Genomic DNA, 20,728 nt, shown 5'->3' with positions numbered 1-20,728 from the left:
TATTCCAAAGTGTTTGACACCTTACACGACATGTTTTGATAAAGCCAAACCAAAGTTAGCATTAACCGTGAGGATTATAATGCACTTAAGAATATATGGTATGGCTATATCTTAGAATCGCTATGAGGAGATGGTTCTAAAAGCTGCAGAGGGGCTCAGCTAATGCTAGGGCACCCTCTCACATAAAACCAAGCACTCTGCCTCCAGGATTGTCAAGGCCTACCACAGGAGTGGCTTATAGGTGTATATGTGTCTATTTGTAAAGGTAGATATAGGTATACTATATCTAAGTAAGGAGTGATTACACCACCTTACCCAGGCTGTGTGAACAGACCTGTGGTGTCAGTTTGGAAGGCAAACCAGGGGTGGCAAAATACATGCTGCAGCCCCTGGTGGGCCTAGGGTGCACCTATGCCCTGGGTACCTATGGTACACTATACAGGGGCTCACAAGGGTGACCCAGTAACCAATCTGGCATGCACCTAAAGTACATGGTATCAATATAGAGAGAGAACAGCTGGGCTGTGGGTCTGATTGGCAGGCCCACAGCCACACTAAAGTTGAAAAACCAGAGAATCACAGCAAAAAGCGGGGGTGACCATAGGCCGCAGGCCCTACTCTCCTACACAACCCCCCAAACGTAGGGACATTAAACTAACCTTGACCAGTTGAGTCTTCATGTTCTAAGTGGAAATATCTGCAGAGTCCATCTGCATTGACATGGTCAGTCCCAGGTCTATGTTCCACTGTAAAGTCCATCCCCTGTAGGGAAATGGACTAACGGTGGGATGAAAATCCGTTCCGTTTGCGGAATTTGCGGATTTTTGGCAAATTCGCGTTCCGCGAATCACGCGAATTTGCCCGAAAAATCCGCAACTCGGAAGCTGGCAGATTTTTTTGCTTGGTCGCGCTTGAAAAATACAATTTCGCGCGCGCTGCCTTGACTTACCGTGATTCTGAGTCCGCCGAGTTGTTTTTCTCCCGGTTTGCGTGTGCTGCGCCATTTTGGATCTTGCTGCGTGACCGAGCGAGAGTTTTTCGACCGCGTGTACGTCATCGTGGCCCGCTATCTTGCACAGTGCGAGTTTGACAACGCCAGTACGTCATAAGGGCCCGCGATCACGTATCGCGGGAGTAAACAATTGTGAACACGTAGAAGCGGCGCGCAGCTGACTTCCGGCGGGAGATTTGAACAGCTCGCTTTCCCCATCTTGCAAAAATTGCAATTCTGCACAAGAAATCCACCGCAGGCAGCATAAACCTTCTGAAAATGATGATTTTGATCAGAATAACTCCTCAGATTGAGATTTGGCTACCCTTTTTCGTGCAAGGAGTCCATTTTTTTGGGGGGGGGAGAGGAAGGAAGTGCCCCAGAGTCTCCAACTTCCTGTTCCTGTCCAGCAGGCTCCTCCCAGTGCTTTGTCCATCTCCTGGTAACTTTTTATTTGATTCTGGAACTGGAAGGATTAATTTTTGTGGATTCTGCTGGATATTTGTATTTGAGGACTTTTTGGACTTTGGAGTTTTTGGATCACTTTTGGATTTGAGATTTTACAAGTAAGTTGGTGTTGTTTGTTTGGGGCATTGCAGTTGCTGCAACTACAATTTTAAAACTTTTTCACAACTTAAAAAACAAATTATTGTGGGTAGTCACAGTATCCAGTAGGCCCTGGGTTAGTCATGGGTGCATGATACAACTGTTTCTGCGATTTTTGTTGAACTTCAATCTCATTTATGTCATTGAATTTTAGCTCACTATATGTGGATTTTTTATTTTTTATTTTGGGGTGCCTATAAAGCCACACTAGCCAGTAGGCCCAGGGGTAGTGAGTGGTGCATGGACCAAGTCTTTCTGTGGGGTGTCTTGAATTTAAACATCATTGAGGGCATGGATGGCATTGGATTGTGGTGATTTTTGTGTGTTTTTTTTTACTTTTTGGGGTGTTGTTGGGGCCTGGCCATGTGTGTGGGGGCCATTTTGAGGCCTGGTCCAGGCAGGGCATGGGCCTGTGGCTGGGGGTCAAGGGGCCATTTTGAAGCCAGGCAGTGTGCTCAGGGCTGCACCCAGTTTGCCTTGCTTTCATCCATTAGGCCCAGGGGTAGTGAGTGGTGCATGGACCAAGTCTTTCTGTGGGGTGTCTTGAATTTAAACATCATTGAGGGCATGGATAGCATTGGACTGTGGTGATTTTTGTGTGTTGTTCGACTTTTTGGGGTGTTGTTGGGGCCTGGCCATGTGGGTGGGGGCCATTTTGAGGCCTGGTCCAGGCAGGGCCTGGCCATGTGGCTGGGGGTCTAGGGGCCATTTTGAAGCCAGGCAGTGTGCTTAGGCCTGCACCCAGTTTGCCTTGCTTTCATCCATTAGGCCCAGGGGTAGTGAGTGGTGCATGGACCAAGTCTTTCTGTGGGGTGTCTTGAATTTAAACATCATTGAGGGCATGGATCGCATTGGATTGTGTCGATTTTTGTGTGTTTTTTTACTTTTTGGTGTGTTGTTGGGGCCTGGCAATGTGGGTGGGGGCCATTTTGAGGCCTGGTCCAGGCAGGGCCTGGCCCTGTGGCTGGGGTTCAAGGGGCCATTTTGAAACCAGGCAGTGTGCTCAGGCCTGCACCCAGTTTGCCTTGCTTTCATCCATTAGGCCCAGGGGTAGTGAGTGGTGCATGGACCAAGTCTTTCTGTGGGGTATCTTGAATTTAAACATCATTGAGGGCATGGATGGCATTGGATTGTGGTGATATTTGTGTGTTTTTCGACTTTTTGTGGTGTTGTTGGGGCCTGGCCATGAGGGTGGGGGCAATTTGAGGTCTGGTCCAGGCAGGGCCTGGCCATGAGGCTAGGGGTCAAGGGGCCATTTTGAAGCCGGGCAGTGTGCTCAGGCCTGCACCCAGTTTGCCTTGCTTTCATCCATTAGGCCCAGGGGTACTCAGTGGTGCATGCACCAAGTCTTTCTGTGGGGTGTCTTGAATTTAAACATCATTGAGGGCATGGATGGCATTGGATTGTGGTGATTTTTGTGTGTTTTTTGACTTTTTGGGGTGTTGTTGAGGCCTGGCCATGTGGGGGGCGGAGCATTTTGAGGCCTGGTTCAGGCAGGGCCTGGCCATATGGCTTGAGATCAAGGGGCCATTTTGAAGCGAGGCAGTGTGCTCAGGCCTGAACCCAATTTGCCTTGCTTTCATCCATTAGGCCCATGGGTAGTGAGTGGTGCATGGACCAATTCTTTCTGTGGGGTGTCTTGAACTTAAACATCATTGAGGGCATGGATGGCATTGGATTGTGGTAATTTTTGTGTGTTTTGCGACTTTTTGGGGTGTTGTTGGGGCCTGGCCATGTGGGTGGGTGCCATTTTGAAGCCTGGCCCAGGCAGGGCCTGGCCATGTGGCTGGGGGTCAAGGGGCCATTTTGAAGCCAGGCAGTGTGCTCAGGCCTGCACCCAGTTTGCCTTGCTTTCATCCATTAGGCCCAGGGGTACTCAGTGGTGCATGGACTAAGACTTTCTGTGGGGTGTCTTGAATTTAAACATCATTAAGGGCATGGATGGCATTGGATTGTGATGATTTTTGTGTGTTTTTCGACTTTTTGGGGTGTTGTTGGGGCCTGGCCATGTGGGTGGAGGCCATTTTGAGGCCTGGTCGAAGCAGGCCCTGGCCATGTGGCTGGGGGTCAAGGGGCCATTTTTAAGCCAGGCAGTGTGCTCAGGCCTGCACCCAGTTTGCCTTGCTTTCATCCATTAGGCCCAGGGGTAGTCAGTGGTGCATGCACCAAATTTCTCTGTGTGGTCTCTCTTCTATTACTTTAAACATCTATTTTGGATTAGAATTGCAATTTTTATTTTGTGTCTTTCAGTTTTTGGGTGTGTTGTTGTAATAAGAAAAAAAAAATGCCTAGTTCCAAATATTAATTGAAGCACGAGATTTGCAACATTTATTTAACTGATGTTCCTCTGTCTTCCTTTGCTTTAGGTGCACAAGAGAATCACATCAGTCATCGTTGATCATCAGTGCCAGGAAGTAGTCCTGCAGCAGTGTGTGCAGCACAACGTCACGTGACGTCACGTGTGGCCACAGACAACTCTGCAACTCGTGCAACTGCGGCCTGCTGTTCTGACATCTGAAGAAGATGGGCCCAAAGAAAGTTGGCCGTAGCGCCTCTACGAAAAAAGTTGCCAGTGCCACTGCCAGTAAGAAGGAGCAGAAGAAGCAAGTGGCACCACATACCAAGTAGACTGGTGGGCCCACAGACACCTTTTTTGGGGAAAAAAACTATGCCTGCAGCAGCAGCGGTGTCCGCCAGGGACCAAACTGGGAGCAGCAACTCCGCTTCATTGGGCTCAGTGCCACCACGCCAAGTTAGGTCCAAGACCATGAGTGCTGCAGAAGCAGCGACTGTAATTGCTCAATCACCATCGACCAGTGATGTTGGCTCATCGCAAGATAGTAGCATCCAATCAATGCATGGTGTAACTCATCTGACGAGTGTTCAACAACCACAGCCACAACGACAACCACAGGTGTAACTAGTACAAGCGCAAGTACAAGCGCAAGTACAAGCGCAAGTACATGCCCAAGGAGAGGAGCAAGGAGAGGTGCAAGCGCTTGGAGAGGCGCAAATAGAGGCGCATGGAGCGGCACAACTGCCCACAATGCTTGTTCCTCCAGAAGTAGGGGCACATCAGGAAATCGAGATTCAAGCTGAGGTATCATCCGAGGAAGCCACTCCTCCTGATGATGATCCATTGCCTTCCAGATCCCCAGCAAGAAAAAGGTCAAGGAGGGCTACTACTACAAGTTCTTCTTCAAGCACCCTTCCTTCTGATGATCTTGATGTTGATTGGAACCCAGCAATGCAGTCTGAGAGTGAGGGACGCCATGAGCCGACAAAGGTAGCTAAGCCTAAAAGGAAGGTTCACGCAAGGCTTCCACTTATGGGTGATGACGACGAACAAGTAGTGGTGTCTTCTGCTGCTGATGAACAGCCTGACGACGACCCAGTCATCAAAGTCGTCACTCCAGCCCCAGCGGGCATGCAGACAGACATTTTGACCCTATCCCAAAGTGATGCTGAGCGGGATGTGGGCGGCGTGGCACTGGTACAACCACCAACGCAGTTAACTACTACACCAACACGACCTACAGCTTCTATATTTTCTCGTCAGAAGGGCCGGCAGGGACCTCCATCCAGCTCGACCTCCATTACCTCAAGTAGTGGTGCTGTAAGTGCACAAAGAGTCAAATTCAGCCTTGCCCATCCACCACTTCATCTAACATTGAAAGTAGCACATCCACCACCAGCAGACATCTCCAGTCCCCAGTTTGGGACTTTTTTAGTGTTAGCAAAAAGGCGGAAAGGGAGGGTCACCTAAGGAAGATCCGGGAATACAAAAGTACAACAAATCCAAATGTATCCATTCATATTGCATCTGATGATGACGTGGGGCTGATCGTGCAGGGGGGAAGTGAAGAAGCGACAGACATTTTTTCTGGTACACCCAGTACCCCTAGCAGCAGCACTGCAGTGGTAGCGCCCACACCCTCTACCCCAGCAACATGTATGAGCCACACTAAGAGTCTGGGAGAGACATCAATGTGAAAAAGTACATCAATGAGCCTAACTGGTTTGAAGAAGTCTGCATCATCATCATCATCATCATCACATAAAACGGTCCAGACCACCATTAGAAGCATGTTTTGGTCGGAGGCGCCATTTGAACGCAACCACCCAACGACACGTCTGTATAACGCAAAGCTGGCTAAAATGCTAGCGCTGGACCTTCTCCCATTTTCTTTCGTGGAAGGGGTGGGTTTTCTAGAATTTGTGGCAACAGTCTGCCCTAAATGGAAGGCTCCTAGCCGGTCCTATTTTGCCAGAGTTGCGGTTCCAGCACTACATCAAGATGTGCTGGAGGTGATTGGGGCAGCTTTGCAGAAGAGTGCTGTTCACACAATCCACCTGACAAGAGACATGTGGACCAGTTGCCAAGCCCTTGATTACATGTGTATCACTGCACACTGGGTCTCTTTTAAAGGGGTTAAAAGCAGGTATTGACCCGGACACAGTTTTTCAAGCTACTCAGAAACATGCAACAGTAGCCATGTTTGCCATGGAGAAATCTCATACTGCACAAAACATTTTGGATGAGTTTTAGAGTAAGGTCTATGAATGGCTGCATCCAAGAAAGCGCATGATTGGTTATGTTTCCACGGATAATGGCAGTAATATAGTTAAGGTGGCTATTTCAGAGTTCCGTGTTTGGCGCACAGTATTAACATTGTTGTGCAATATTTCTTGAAAAAAGAAAATGCAGTCAGCAAGTTACTGACCACCTGGCGAAGAATCTGCACACATTTCAGCCATTCTTTTAAGGCCCGGAAGCAGCTAAGGAACATGCAACGTGAACGTAGACTGCCAGTAAGAGGACTCATCCAGGAGGTGGTAGCACGTTGGAACTCAACTTTCTACATGCTTGAGCGTCTGTCTGAGCAGTGGGTCATAATCAATCAGTTAGTGTTTGCACTGGGTTCTACTATGAAAGACATGTGGCTAGAGTTGGAGGAATGAAAGCTAGTTAAAAGCCTGACAGACATGCTTCGTCCTTTTGAGGTCTTCACGCGTGAAGTCAGCAGGGAGGACTGTACTTTGGGCAAAGCTATCCCATTGATGCGCATGCTAGAGCACCAACTGAAAGCGGTGTCTTCAACGTTCCGAGATAATGCTGAAAAGCAAGAAGCATATCAGTTGGCGGAGAGGTTATTAAGCCGCCTAGTTGACAATGAAAGGCTTAAAAAAATACATACAGAACAACATTACATTTGTGCCACTATTCTGGATCCACGGTACAAAAAGGCCGTGGCCAGCAAAACATTCATTCCTTTTAATGAAGCAGATGTTTCAAAGCACAAACATTGGCTAGCTCTGTCAGTCACTCCGTTTGAAAAAGAGCGGCAGAAAATATAAGGAACCAGCATAAATACTACTGAATCAGCAGGCCATCCGGCGTCAAGTTCCACTTCTGAATCTGTGGCCGAAGGGAGTCACTTTCCCTCACAGCCGTTAACAACACCAGCAACCGTATCATCATCCTCACCTGCACCAGGCCCAGCCATAATATTGTCGGAAGCGGATGGGCTAACTCATCAAGGGTTCCAGTGATGCAAAGGCCACAGATGGTACGCAAAGTGGAGCAACCCTGGAGAACCTTGAGTCGATGGTGCAGGCCTATCTGAATGACCCAACAGAGGTCTTTGTTAATCAGAACCCATTGCTGTATTGGTATGGGAAAAGGCCTCTATGGCGACTGATCACCAACCTAGCTCTAAATTATTTGTCTTGCCCACTCGCAAGCGTGTCTTCTGAACGTGTTTTCAGTGCTGCTGGTGCCATTGTAACTTCAAAAAGGACCCGCCTCTTGCCCAAAAATGTGGAGAGGTTAACAATGATCAAGATGAATCAGAACTTCATACCACCAGATTACGAAATACGTGAATGCACGCAGGAAGAGGAGGACACCGACTTAGGTGACGGAACTTCTTCTCTGTTAGCTGACCTACTCCCGTCTCAATTCACAGAGTTTGAGGACGAGCTCTACTTCCCTGACACCGAGGCCTGAAAATGACTTCCTTTTTTTTGTCCTTATTCACTTTTATTCCTGTGTGTCTTTCTTTGTTTTGCAACTTTTACCACAACAAAACTCTAATCACCTAATCACAAGTCCATCAGCAGCACTGTCTTCATCTTATTTCCTTATTGATTTGAAGGAGCCGCAGTCTACATTCCTGAGGTTCACAAGTTCACAACTCAATCATGTTCCTCTATCCTCCTCCTCCAGACTCCCCCTATCCATTTCCCTCAAGGCAGATGGCTGGATTACGCAGAATCAAGAAACGTTGTCTTCGTAGACGAGTCCCCTCAAGTGGGACTGGAATGACTGACTACATGCTTGCTGATTGCTGACAGTTACTTCTGAAATTAACAGGAGAGGCTGCCCTGTGGGCTCTCACTTTCAGAAGAAGATGTGGACAAAAAGTGGAACAGGTAATGAATAATGAGAAGATGGCATGCAGTGGACAGCAATGGCTGTCTGGCTCTGATGAAAGCAATTGCTATTTGTTTGTTGTGCATGAAATGAATCATATGTCTTCTGTTATTATATAATCTTTTACACACTAAATGTAACTTAAGTCTACTCTGCTTTTTTTACCTTGTTTAATTGAAATTGTACTTCAACTGCAGGGGCCACTACGTTGCATTTTCCAAAATGCAAAATGTCCTTGGACTCACTGTTTGCCAATATACCATGATGATTGATTAAATAATATATCTTTTTTCTTTTCAGTCACTCACTGGGATGGATGGATCATCAGCGTTGGTTTACGGAAGAACTATGGCCAATTCCTGAGTGGCAAACAGATAAACTAGTCTACAACAACTACTACAGCAGAACTACATGTCTGTCTAGTCATGGTATGGAGTGGTCGAAGCAGTGTAGTGTTGTTATGCCAGGCAGAGTCCAGACAGCAGTTCATGTAAAATTGGGGCTATGTGGCTTGCTGCATACCATTAGATATGCTTTGTCTGTCTGTGACAAAGAGCCTAGGTATGCTACATCAGGTTGCTTCACTCAGGGGTGCCTGCCTTGACCGTCTGCATGTCCCTGCCGCAAGCATGGGCCAAAAATCCGTTCCGCTCGCGAAATTTGCGGATTTTCACCGGCAAATTCGCAATCTGCGAATCTCGCGAAATTCCCAAAAATTTGCAAATTCTCAAACACGAATCACAGGTAAGATAAGCAATTTGGGGAGGTAGAATAATGGGCTAGGACTCGGAGGAGAGGAAAGACTGACAGTAGTACTAGTAAAGTACTAATAGGGCAATTGAATTCCACTAACTCTGTTAGTGGCACTTTTGTACATTTTTGGACGTTTAGATAATTCATGCTGGTAAGTTTGAAGAAACCAAACGTACAGTAACCCCCGCCCAAAACCACACAAAATAATATGAACACGTATACTATGTTTGTAAAATAAATGAATATATTTCCCCTAACAAAAATAAACTAACCCAACTCACCCCACTCCCTAACCCCAACCAATGTCCAAATGTCCTTCTTCAAGCCCCTTTCCCCAACGCCCAATTCCCACCCCCACAACAGTCTTTAAAAAAGGGGCAATGGACAGTCAATTCCTCCGGCGGTGTCCTGTGGACAGGTGGTCCCGCAGCTCTTTGCGGAGTTCCCGGAGCTGGCGCTGTTGCTTCTCTGCCAAACGCTCCAGATAGTCCACTCTCTTTCGGAGGTGGTGCAGACGTGCATCCAGGCTCTGGAGGGGCAGCTGTTGTTTTTGCTGCTGTGTGGTGGCGGCGGGAGGCTGTCGGGCCACGGCGCCGTTTCGCTGGAGGCTGCTGGCTGGTGGCCCCGGAGGCGCTGGAGGAGGATGCAGTAGTTGCCGCCTACTCCTCCTGTTCTTGAGCCCACAGCCACCGATATTCGGTGCAAATGGCCTCCAGCTTACGGGCCCTTGCCCGGACAGCCATCTCCTTCCGGGTGAGCTTTCTATATGAAGAAAGAAAGAAAAATGCTGTAGCCAATAGTCTTTAACATTAACTCAAAATAATTCAACAGAAAGTTGTTTCACAGTAACACTAGCAACCTGCAAGCACAGTATAACATTTTGGCATGTATCTTTCCGCCGTCTTTGTAGGCCTGTGACATTAGTGGGAGTTTCAGGAATTCACTACTCACTACTACATAGTCAGAGAGTCAGGGACTACACCAGTCCTTTTCTTTTTTCTCTTGTTTTGCAAAAGAAATTACTTGTACATGAACTTGTGGTAGCCGGCATAATGCCAGCTCACTCAGCTTGCACCCAAGAAAAACAGACACAAGCCATGTGTTGTACCTTATAAGTTACAACACCATGATGACGCAGACTCGCATTATTTTAAGCAGGACATGCAGGTATGGATAGGGAAGCTCTTACTTTTCTATAGGGGTGGCACTGGCCAACATCGGTTACATCAAGGGCTACTGCTCAATGTAATTTATATTTCGCACTGCCCCCCGGGCCTTGACTACTACAAAAGGAAAATGAAGATTATTCATTTCTGATCATATATCCTGCCGATCACATGATCTTTGCTTATATGGTGGATGACTTTAGGTGCTTTGGTTTGATAGATTGAGTGAACAACAGCGATAGTCCACCCATGACACAGCTGAAAGAAAATTATTAACATAGGGAGTGAGTGTGGTTCCCATAATTGCCGGAGGAAGGGACTTGGCTTGATATAATGTCAACTATACAATACATACACAATATATGCTGTGCTTGCATAGTAAACTACTGTACTGCTAGTCAAGGGAGTATTTCTGAACAAACAACTTCTAGTATTTGGATTTCCTCAGCTTTGCTACTCTGGAATGGACATGCTGTTCAAAGTAACCCTCTTCATCCACTGAGCGTCTGCTCTACTACATACACCTCTGCTATCTATGAGGAAGAAGAAGATACCATCCAGGCTTTCAAAGTAAACGTCTATCATTCTTCTTAATGTCTCAACTGTACCAAGTTTACTTTTTCTCAACAACCAACTAACACTATTTGGTAAACCACCATCTTGACTTGCATTTGAGTTTGACCCAAATGATATATTGCAATGCACACCACACATGAATTTTCTGATTCACCCACACAGGCAGTCATCTTTTCTTTCTCCTCCAACCATCCTTGCTTCAATCAGCCATGGATCTGATTCCTTCTTATCAGCCACCTTTGCCTGCATTCAAAAACACGTATCATTCTTTACAGTCATAAATGTTACGACTCGCTCGTCCCTCCTTTCACCCTTCTTTCCCTTTTCGTTCTTCACATCCCTCAAGTTCATCTGATATGACTTGGCTTCACGATAAACGTTTCCCAGCTGAGTTGAAGTCAAATAGAGGGGGCCATTGCTTACCCGAGAACTACCGCCGCTAATGCTATTGCTATTGCTAATGCTATTGCTATTGTCAAGGTTGACTGTCTTCTCCGTGATTGGCAAAAATGTAGTTCTAAATTAGTAACTGTTCTTAACAGTACAGTGCACTTGTACTAGTGTACTGTCTACTGTACAGTACACCATACTCTCCTTTGTGAGCCTACTCAAAATTGTCAATAAGTAAGGAGTATAATAACTTACCACCGTCCGCCGCCGCTGAGCCATCCCCCACAGCTCCTCCTGGGGGCACTTGTGGCGCTGTCGCATCACCCCCTGGAGTGGACCCCTCCGCACTGCTGGCCCCGGCACTGGTGGTGCCGCATCCGATGTTGTGACATTTAGAAAAAACATATCATATTTTCAGATGCCATACACCACCCCCTATTTCATCTCGTAATGAAGAAAATGTTAATACATAACCAATTTTTAATTATTAGGAATGAAAAAAGTGACGGTTTTGGGAAGGGTGTTAACCTTTTATATGGTTAGCCATTAAATGCTACACTTTTTGGCACAACTGATGAATGCTTGCTTTTTAACGTGCACCATTTTTCTAATTACAGACAGAAGATTCCATTGCCCTTCTGCCAACAGGACAGTTCACCACCTACTCCTGATCACCAGCAATACTTTTTTTTTTTTTTTTTTTTTTGAAAAACCTTTATTTGAGTAAGCAAAAAAAGTACAAGGATGGGCCTACAACCACACGGGCCGGCCGCTAAAAGAGGAGTAGACACATATCATATATGCCCGCAGAGGTAAAAGTCAATCAACAATGCAATACTCAGCTCTATTTACAGGACAAAAACAGATTTTATTTATATGAAAGAACAAACACACACAAAAGGCGAAAGTATAGTACCGAAGGTCAGCTCAATGGATGTAAGGGGGGGGACAGCAACAGAAGTACAGTAGCAAAACACTAAGCACTGAAGAGCTCGGAGGGAGGGGGGGGGAAGGGACCCAGAAGTCAGTACAAAAAAGGGGAGGGGGAGGGCCGGAGACACCAGCACAACCCCTATATGAAAGGTTCCAAGAACGCTTGCCTATGGAGACAGGGCAAGCCCAACAGTGCCCACAAGGGGAGGAGTACAAATGTCGCCACGGTAGTCGTTCCAGTGACCCCACATCTTCACCCATGCCCTGGGTCTGCCCCTGGCCACATAGACAGTTTTCTCACGGAACATGGACCAATCCATGTTATCCTCCCATTTCGAGAGGTCAGGGGGCCTGGAGGCCCCCCAGAGTTGTGCAATGTCTCGTTTCGCAACCATATATCCCAGGGTGGCCCATCTAGTCTGTGCCACCGAATAGTCCGTGGGCTCCCAAACATTCAAAAGACATCGACGAGGTTCCGGACACAAGGACACACCTGTCACCACAGCCATCACTTCAAGCACGGCCGCCCAATAAGCAGCCACCATCGGGCACTCCCAGAGAATATGTAGGAAAGTAGCACGCAATCCACACCCACGCTTACACAGTCCATCGGAGGAAAAGCCCATCACCACCAGTCGCGGTCCCGTCACGTACACCCGATGAAGGATCTTCAATTGAACCAGACGGAGACGAGCCGGGATAGCCACCTCCTTCGGGGAGGAGAGGGCTGATTGCCAATCCTCATCATCAAGTTCCAACCCATCTCCCATCCACAATTCCCGAAGTCGGGCCAATAAGTCGGACCGATTGTTAATCAACTTTTTATAGATCAGGGAAATAGTGCTATCAGGAAGATGTCCATCAAGGATACGGTCCTCAAGGGGGGAAGAGTCAGGTGGAATCTCACCAGGAGCAAACACCGAAGCCAGGGCGTGCCTGAGCTGTAAATAACGAAAGAATTCCCGACCACTCAGGCCATAGTCAGCCTGGAGGGCCTGAAACGAACGCACAGAACCCTTAGAGTACACATCCCCCACCTTGGAAATCCCAATCATGTCCCAACGGTCGAAACCCTTGGAAGACCAAAGACCGCCCAGACGTTCTGAAGCATAAAGCGGCGTCGCCAACGTCAAGCGATCCTCCCAGCCCAAGCTCACATTCGCGGCACGCCACACCGTCAAAGCAGTCAATGTAGGTCCCACAAGATGGCGCCCAGCGGAGCGAGAATAAAGCACTCTGTTAAAGTCACCTCCCGGAAGCTGAAGTTTATCCATTTCAAACGCCGGATTACGACCTGGCGAAAACATAGCGTGATTGATGGCGGACAGATGGGAAGCCCAGTAATATCTCTTAATATCGGGGAGCGCCATGCCCCCATCATACCACGGGATGGAAAGTTTCGCGAGAGCAATGCGCGGACGCCCATCCCAAATAAGCTGCCTCTGAAGGCTCTCAATCTCCCGAAAATAGGACTTAGGGATAGGATCAAAATAATTCTGGAGAGCATAGAGAAACCGCGGCAATGACATCATCTTAAACAGGGCCGCCCGACCCAGGGGAGACAGGGGAAGTCTGCGCCAGCGGGCAACGTCCAAACGTAGCCTAAGTAACGGGGGAAGGAGATTACGATCAAAACGAAGGGACGAGTCCAAGGTAACAAAAACCCCCAAGTATTTGAAGCCATCCCTGGCCACCTGAAGAGGAAGTCTGCTCGGCAACGGAGGCAAGACACCAGACAAAACATACACACAGGATTTAGTCCAATTGATGACGAGGCCTGAGTTAGCGCCAAAGGACACAAGAACGTCAAATAAAACAGTTAAAGACTTGCGAGGGGAAGTAAGGTACAAAAGGATGTCGTCCGCATAAAGCGAGACGCGGTCTTCGAAGTCCGGGGCCCAGCGAATCCCTTTAAGGGACGGTTCCCACCGGAGCCAGGCCGCCAATGGTTCAAGAGCGAGCGCAAACAACAACGGGGACAGGGGGCAACCCTGACGGGTACCCCTGCCCAAGGAGAAGGGAGCCGACACTCTACCGTTTACCACAACTTGTGCCAGAGGTTCCGCATACAACAACTGAATCCAGCTAATAAACTCGCACCCGAATCCGAATTTCTCAAGAGTCGCCCATAGATAGGGCCACTCCACAGTATCAAAGGCCATAGAGGCATCCAGGGACGCCAAAATGGCCGGCTCAGTCAGAAGCCCCGCCCTCGCCATCACGCCGTGAAGGCGTCGCAGATTCAAAGCAGTGTTGCGATGCGGGATAAAGCCAGACTGATCCGGATGGACCAAATCCCCGAGAACCGAAAGGAGACGAGTCGCCAAAAGTTTTGCCAAAACCTTGGGTTCAACATTTAACAGGGATATGGGTCTATATGAGGAACAGAGGTCACGTGGTTTACCATCTTTAGGGATGACGACAATTGTCGCCAGGCGCTGATCATAGGGAAGGATGTTACGTTCACGAGATTCTAGAAACATGGCGCGAAGATACGGCGCCATCTTATCGGGGCGTAGCTTGTACAACTCAATGGGCAACCCGTTCGGGCCCAACGCTTTGCCCGAACGGAGCGAACGGATAGCAGTCGCTATCTCATCATTCGTAAAAGGGGAGTCCAAAGCAATACGGTCCAGGTCGGTGACACAGGGCAAAGTGATATCGCGCAAGAGTAAGCGGGAGTCAGCCACGTCCCTCTCAGACACGGGAGCATACACAACACGGAAATATTCCGCAAAACGATCAACAATGGCAATCGGATCAGTCACATTCTCACCACTCGCAGACTGAATCACAGGCACCACACGATTAACTCTTTCCTTCTTGTCCAACCACGCTAGGAGTTTGCCCGCCTTATCACCCACATCGTACAATCTGCCTTGTTGCTCACGAAACATCACCTTAGCAGCGTCTGTGACCAGGGATTTATATGCAAACTGTTTTAGACCCAGGGCATGGAGCTTCTCAGGCGTGACACCAGATTCTAACTCATCCTCCAAAGCAGAGATCTCCCCCTCAAGGTCCACCACCTCCCTCCTCCCGGCTTTCTTGGCTTCAACAATCAAGGAGAGGGCCTGTCCACGAATCACAGTTTTAAAGGCTTCCCACAGGGACACAGCCGAAGGGACCGACCCCTCGTTCTCCAGGAAATATGCATCTATGGACTTGAGCAAGAGGGTACGAGTCTCAGGAGAGGAAAGATACCATGGGTTAATTGGAGCCACTCGGCCCGCTGTCTCCACCCCAACCTCGAAACGAAGCCAAAGCGGCGAGTGGTCAGAAATACCCCTTGGCAAATGCAAAATCTCGCGAACCGCTGACGACTGGGCCGCGGGCATCAGGAAATAATCCAGCCGAGACAGACTGCCATGAGCCCCAGAATGGAAAGTGTATTGGAGCTGAGTGGGGTGCAAAAGTCGCCAACAGTCCACAAGGCCAAAGGTATCTAGAAACCCACCCAACCACTGCTGAGCCTGCGGAGTATCCCTAGGGGGATGGCGATCGTGAAGGCCGGAAAGCACCGAATTAAAATCTCCGGCCAGGAAGAGAGTACTTTCAGGGAGATCTAACAAAACACGGCCCAAATCAGTGAAAGTAGAAGTCTGTAAACCCGGGGGAACATAAACATTAAAGAGAGATAGGGTGCGGCCCTCATATCTACCCACCAAGACAGTATACCTCCCACGGTCATCCTGAATCACCTCGTCAATCGCTAGGGGGAGGGAGGTTCGAACAAGGATACCCACACCCCTAGATCCGGAGGTAAACCCCGAGTGTGCCACAAGGCGGTAGCCCCATCTATTCATCGCATTACAAACATTACCAATCAAATGGGTTTCCTGCATGAAAACAATATCTGGCGACAAACGTCGTATACAATTCAAGACCACACTGCGCTTAATACGATCTCCCAGGCCATTAACGTTCCAGGAAACAAATTTCAACCCCCTACCCCCCATCCCAACCACCCGAGCCAAGACCCCTCATCCACGAGCAAGACACCAGAAACAGCAACAGACACAGGAGCAATTCGCCTTGAAAACAACACACAAAAAAGAAAGAACTTCCCAGCCCCCCTCCCCCAAACTGAAAGGAAACACCCCCCACCCTGCACCCCTGCAAAAAGCTAAAGAGCCACCCCAACCTGCAGTGTGCCTGTCGCCCCATAACCCCTAGTCTACACAAAGACCCCGGAGGAGGAAAGGTCTCCGTTCCACCCGCCCCTGACAAACATCAAGAACGAAAAGTAACAAAAGAAAGATGAAATAATCACACTGCAGAGGAACGCCGGTCAACAATCCTGAAAATGTATTCAAAATAAAACATGTGAGCCAAACAGTCAGATCTCCACACCACCTTCGGCACCACCAGGGTGAGCGGCGGACTCAGTCTCAGGAGCACGGTCAGGCAAGGAGTCTAGCCAGTCATTAACAGCATCTGGGCGATCAAAGAAAAGGGTACGCTCATTATACTCGATCCGAAGTCTGGTGGGATAGAGCATAGCATAACGTAAGCCCCGATCCCGAAGACGTTTCTTGGCCCCACGAAACTCCATCCGTTGTTTCTGAACTTGTTGGGAAAAGTCCGGGTAAAAGTTCACCGTAGCATTCTCAAAGGCCACCGGGCCCTTCACCCGTGAGGCCTGCAGGATAGCGTCCCGGTCTCTATAGTGAAAAAGCTTCGCTACAATGGGTCTCGGCGGGGCTCCCGGCCGAACCTTGCCCCCTGGAACACGATGTGCGCGTTCCACCGTGAAGAACTTCGTAAGGCCGGAAGGGGCAAGATGGTTCAAGACCAGATCCTCAACCAGGAGATCCACCGAGTGGGGTTCAGGGTTCTCCGGTACACCAACCAGGCGAACATTGCAGCGACGTGCCCTATTTTCAAAATCCTCCAGACGTCGGGTCATGAAATCGTGCACCCGACGGAGATTGCCGATTTCTGTCTGGAGCTCCGAGACGTCCTTTGTGAGGCTGGACGATTTAATGTCCAACGATTGCACCCTTTCATTCGTCTTGCCGAGATCAGCACGAATAAGATTAACCTCAATAGCCACGGTGTCAAGTTTATGGGCCAAGGCCTCGTACTGTAGGCCGGTGGATTCCCTCACGCCCGAGATGGCGCCCATGATGTCCTGTAGGGAGGGCTCCGCCGACTCTTCCAAAACTCGTTCGGACGCTGTACTAGAACCAGGCAGGGCAGCTCCGGGGGACCCCTTAGAATGAGTATAGCGGTCCATGACATTTGATTGAACCGGGGCTCCGCGCAGTGGTGCTTTCGTCTTGCGCGTCTCTCTGTCCCCTCTGCCCGCCATTTTGAAGATGCGTCACAGGACAAGCCACCAGGGCCGACGGGCCCGACACCCAAAGCACAGGATCAAAAGTACACAAAAATGAGGGGCACAACTCGGGTAGAGGTCGCCAAGCCAGCAAATAGTCCGCAGGTAAACCCAACAGCCGATCCGCCTCCAGGTCTCAGCCGCAACTCGATAGTCACACCCGTGGCCCAAGTCGGAACAGAATCGAAACCGAAACTTAGGAAGGGGGACCCACAAGGCCAGATCTCCTGCCGTTGTTGTTCAATTCCAGGACGGCTACAGAACCGCACCCCGTCCCGGGCGCACCTCGAGGGCGGAGTCCAAAAGTTCAGACCATCATATCTCAGGAATAAGAGATCCAAATCAATTTCTGAAAGGTGCCAGGCTGATCAGCCAAACGTCCTCCACACGGATTCTTGTAAGAAATCAGGATTCAGTCAGGATAAAATGCCGGGGGCGGCGAGGGTCCGGAGAGCGCTGTGCTCAAGCGGCCATCTCGGATGCCCGCCAAGCTCCTCCTCCACCAGCAATACTTAAAGTACTTTATAGAAGGTGGGGGCTCCTGTACAGTTATTCTAAAAATTTGATGTGTTAAGTTGAAGTATATTGATTAAAGAGAATGTTGTTTAAACTTTAACGTCATCTATCACCAGTGCTCGCTCGGAATACTGCGCTATTACAAATAAATAAATCATTTTTTTATTTCTTATTTGAAAATAAAACTTTAAAACTAACAAACACTGTGTGGTTTTTGTTCACGAGTGAGTGAGCGGAAGGGTTTGAACTACTGCACTTTGCAGGCATGTTTTCGTGACTCTGATAGGTTGGGACTCAGCGTTAGTCTTCTTCTGTTCTTCTGGGTCGTAATCACTGGTCAGACACACTACATAGTCGGTCAGGGGATTGGGGGTTCAACTTCTGTTCGGACTGAGGTATGTGGAAAGTTGAACTGCACCTATCATCAACAATGATCTATTTCTCTTGTCCATACTTCTGTATGTGCAGAATAGTCCCTGAAACACTAGCGGTAGGGTATGTGCTCCTATCAAATCAAAAAAGCCAACTGCTAGCTTATTCTTGGTGGACACATTGACATTTGTTGTTGGAAATTGTCAAAGCACTTACATTATAAAGACTGGAATAGACAGCAAGGGCAACCCAGAGGACTGCACTCAGTGCCTAGAGCTATTGCTGGATCAGAGTTTTGTTTAACACCGTTTGCTGACTGGGCAAGCTTAGCTACCTACACTGACCGACTCATAATAATAGTAATAGGATGATTGTTTTTTTTAAATAATTGATTTCTTTGACCACAATCTAAAATTATCTCGGGGAAACAAATTACCAACAATTGCACTACATGTATTGACCTATCTGATCTGGTCAACTAGGACGATAGTACAGTATTGCTGGATTCGCAGGAAAGTTATGTAAATCACTAACTACACCAACAACAAAAAGGTTCTACCACGACTGTCAGCACTCAGCAGCATGCGACGTGACAGACACAGTCCGTCATCATGATTGCAGACCACTAAAAAATGTCCTACTACTAAATAACAAGTCATAAATAATGTACTCAATCTATCAATCCACCACTATCTCTTCTTAGTGGCAGCAGGAGTACAAAGGAAGGACTAGACTTGAGTCTCTAGTCTCTCTAGCATTACGCAGTTCTGCTTTCACGTAAGCATAGTAGCAACGCCACTGAGCAGGTCGAGCACCTGCAATCACAGAAGCTATTTAAACATTAATTTACCTGCAATGTAATCGAATCGGCTGCATTCCTGCTCTTCGGGAAAAACATATATTAGCAATATCACACAGAGCAGAAGAAAACAAAGTAGTTATTAAATAGCTACTCACCAAGGCCAGGGATCTGCATACCTAGCAGGTGGACCAGGTCCTGCTCCCGGAGGTCCGACCACCGGTGCGTCGCTTGCTGGTAGGTGCGCCTGACCCACGACTCCCTACGCATGGCCCGGCACACCTTATCCCACAGCTGGCGACGCTTCTGGAGGCCATACCCTAAACCGAGCCTTTCCCCACTGCTGCCAAGGTCTTCGGGAGGTGGCGCTGCACAGAGAAGATGAGTGCGGCCACCTCTACCGCACTAAAGACTTCCCTGCCCTGTACATTCTCCGCCCTCAAGCGCCCGCAAGGGAGCAGGCTACGGGGTGCGGGACCCTTCCCCTTTGACTTGCCGGCTCCCTTTGCCATGGTCATGGGCGAAAGAAGAAAAGAATAGGGGGAAAAAGAAATTATAATAAAAGAGAGAGCTAAACAAAAAAAGTAGTTATTAAAGTAACAAAAAGTTGAAAAAAACACAAAATATAGATGTAGAAAAATAGAGAGATAGATAATGAGCAAAAAAGATAAAAAAAATGTCAAAGAAACAAAGGATTGCAAAGATTAGGGAAGGATTGAAATAGCAGGCCCAGAACCATAGCAATGAATGAAAAACAAGATGGCCGCGCCCATTGAGGACCACGTGGGTAAGTTTGCGCGATATTTCTCTCGCGAAAACGCAAAAAACTACGCAAACACGTAATTGCGGCCCGCACGTAGGAAATGCAGAACACGACCATGCAACTGGTGCCCAGAACCGGAAATACGCAACGCGAACGCGTGAAACAAGATGGCCGCGCCCATGTACCACCGCATGGGTAACTTCGCGGTCATTGCGCTGAAAAAATTTCTGCGAACACGCAAAGCGCCCCGCGAACACGCAAAAAAATCCACAAATTTGCACGAACTCGCTTATTTTGCAGACCGCGAATTAGATTTCGCGCAAATTTGCGTACCGCGAATTTGCACATTTCACCCATACTTAAAATGGACCACCTGAGCAGTTTGGGATTTTCACCCTTCATCTGGTTTAGCCACAAGAGGGGCTTATGGTCTGTCTGAATCTTGAAGTGGGTGCCAAACAAGTATGGCCTCAGCTTCTTTAGGGCCCAAACCACAGCAAAGGCCTCCCTCTCAATAGCTGACCAACGTTTTTCTCCAGGGGTCAGCCTTCTGCTAATAAAAGCTACTGGCTGGTCTTGACCATCTTTATTCAGTTGTGAAAGCACAGCACCTACCCCCAACTCAGAAGCATCTGTTTGAGTTTAGAAAGCTTTATTGAGTTAAATATACCAAGTAAAAACATCAGTACAAAACACAAGCAAAGATAAAAGATAAAGGAGTGAGATAACTTCAATCTGCATGTGAGATACAAAAAAATCCCAAAAAGGGAAACGTAATGAATATACTAAGAGAAAATGCTTTTTTTTAGATTTTATGAGGTATAGGAAAGGAACAAGAGGAAAAAGGAAGGAAGAAGGGGAGAAAACGAGTAAAGAAAGCGTGAAAGAAGCGGAGATAGAAAAAGTAGGGAGGAGAGAGAAAGAGAAAGAAAGGAAGAGAGACAGGGGCATGCTACGGTGCATGTCTGGAAAGAAAAGCAGTTAAAGGCAACCATAACAAATCTCTTTTAATTAGAAGAGGGGTAGTCGTAGCATGGGCACGATCAAGTCTATGATGATGACAGAGTAAGTTCCACCATGCAGCATAAG

Source organism: Lissotriton helveticus, chromosome 6 (genome assembly GCF_964261635.1).
Source record: "Lissotriton helveticus chromosome 6, aLisHel1.1, whole genome shotgun sequence".
Lineage (NCBI taxonomy): Eukaryota > Metazoa > Chordata > Amphibia > Caudata > Salamandridae > Lissotriton > Lissotriton helveticus.
This window is presented reverse-complemented; position numbering follows the sequence as displayed.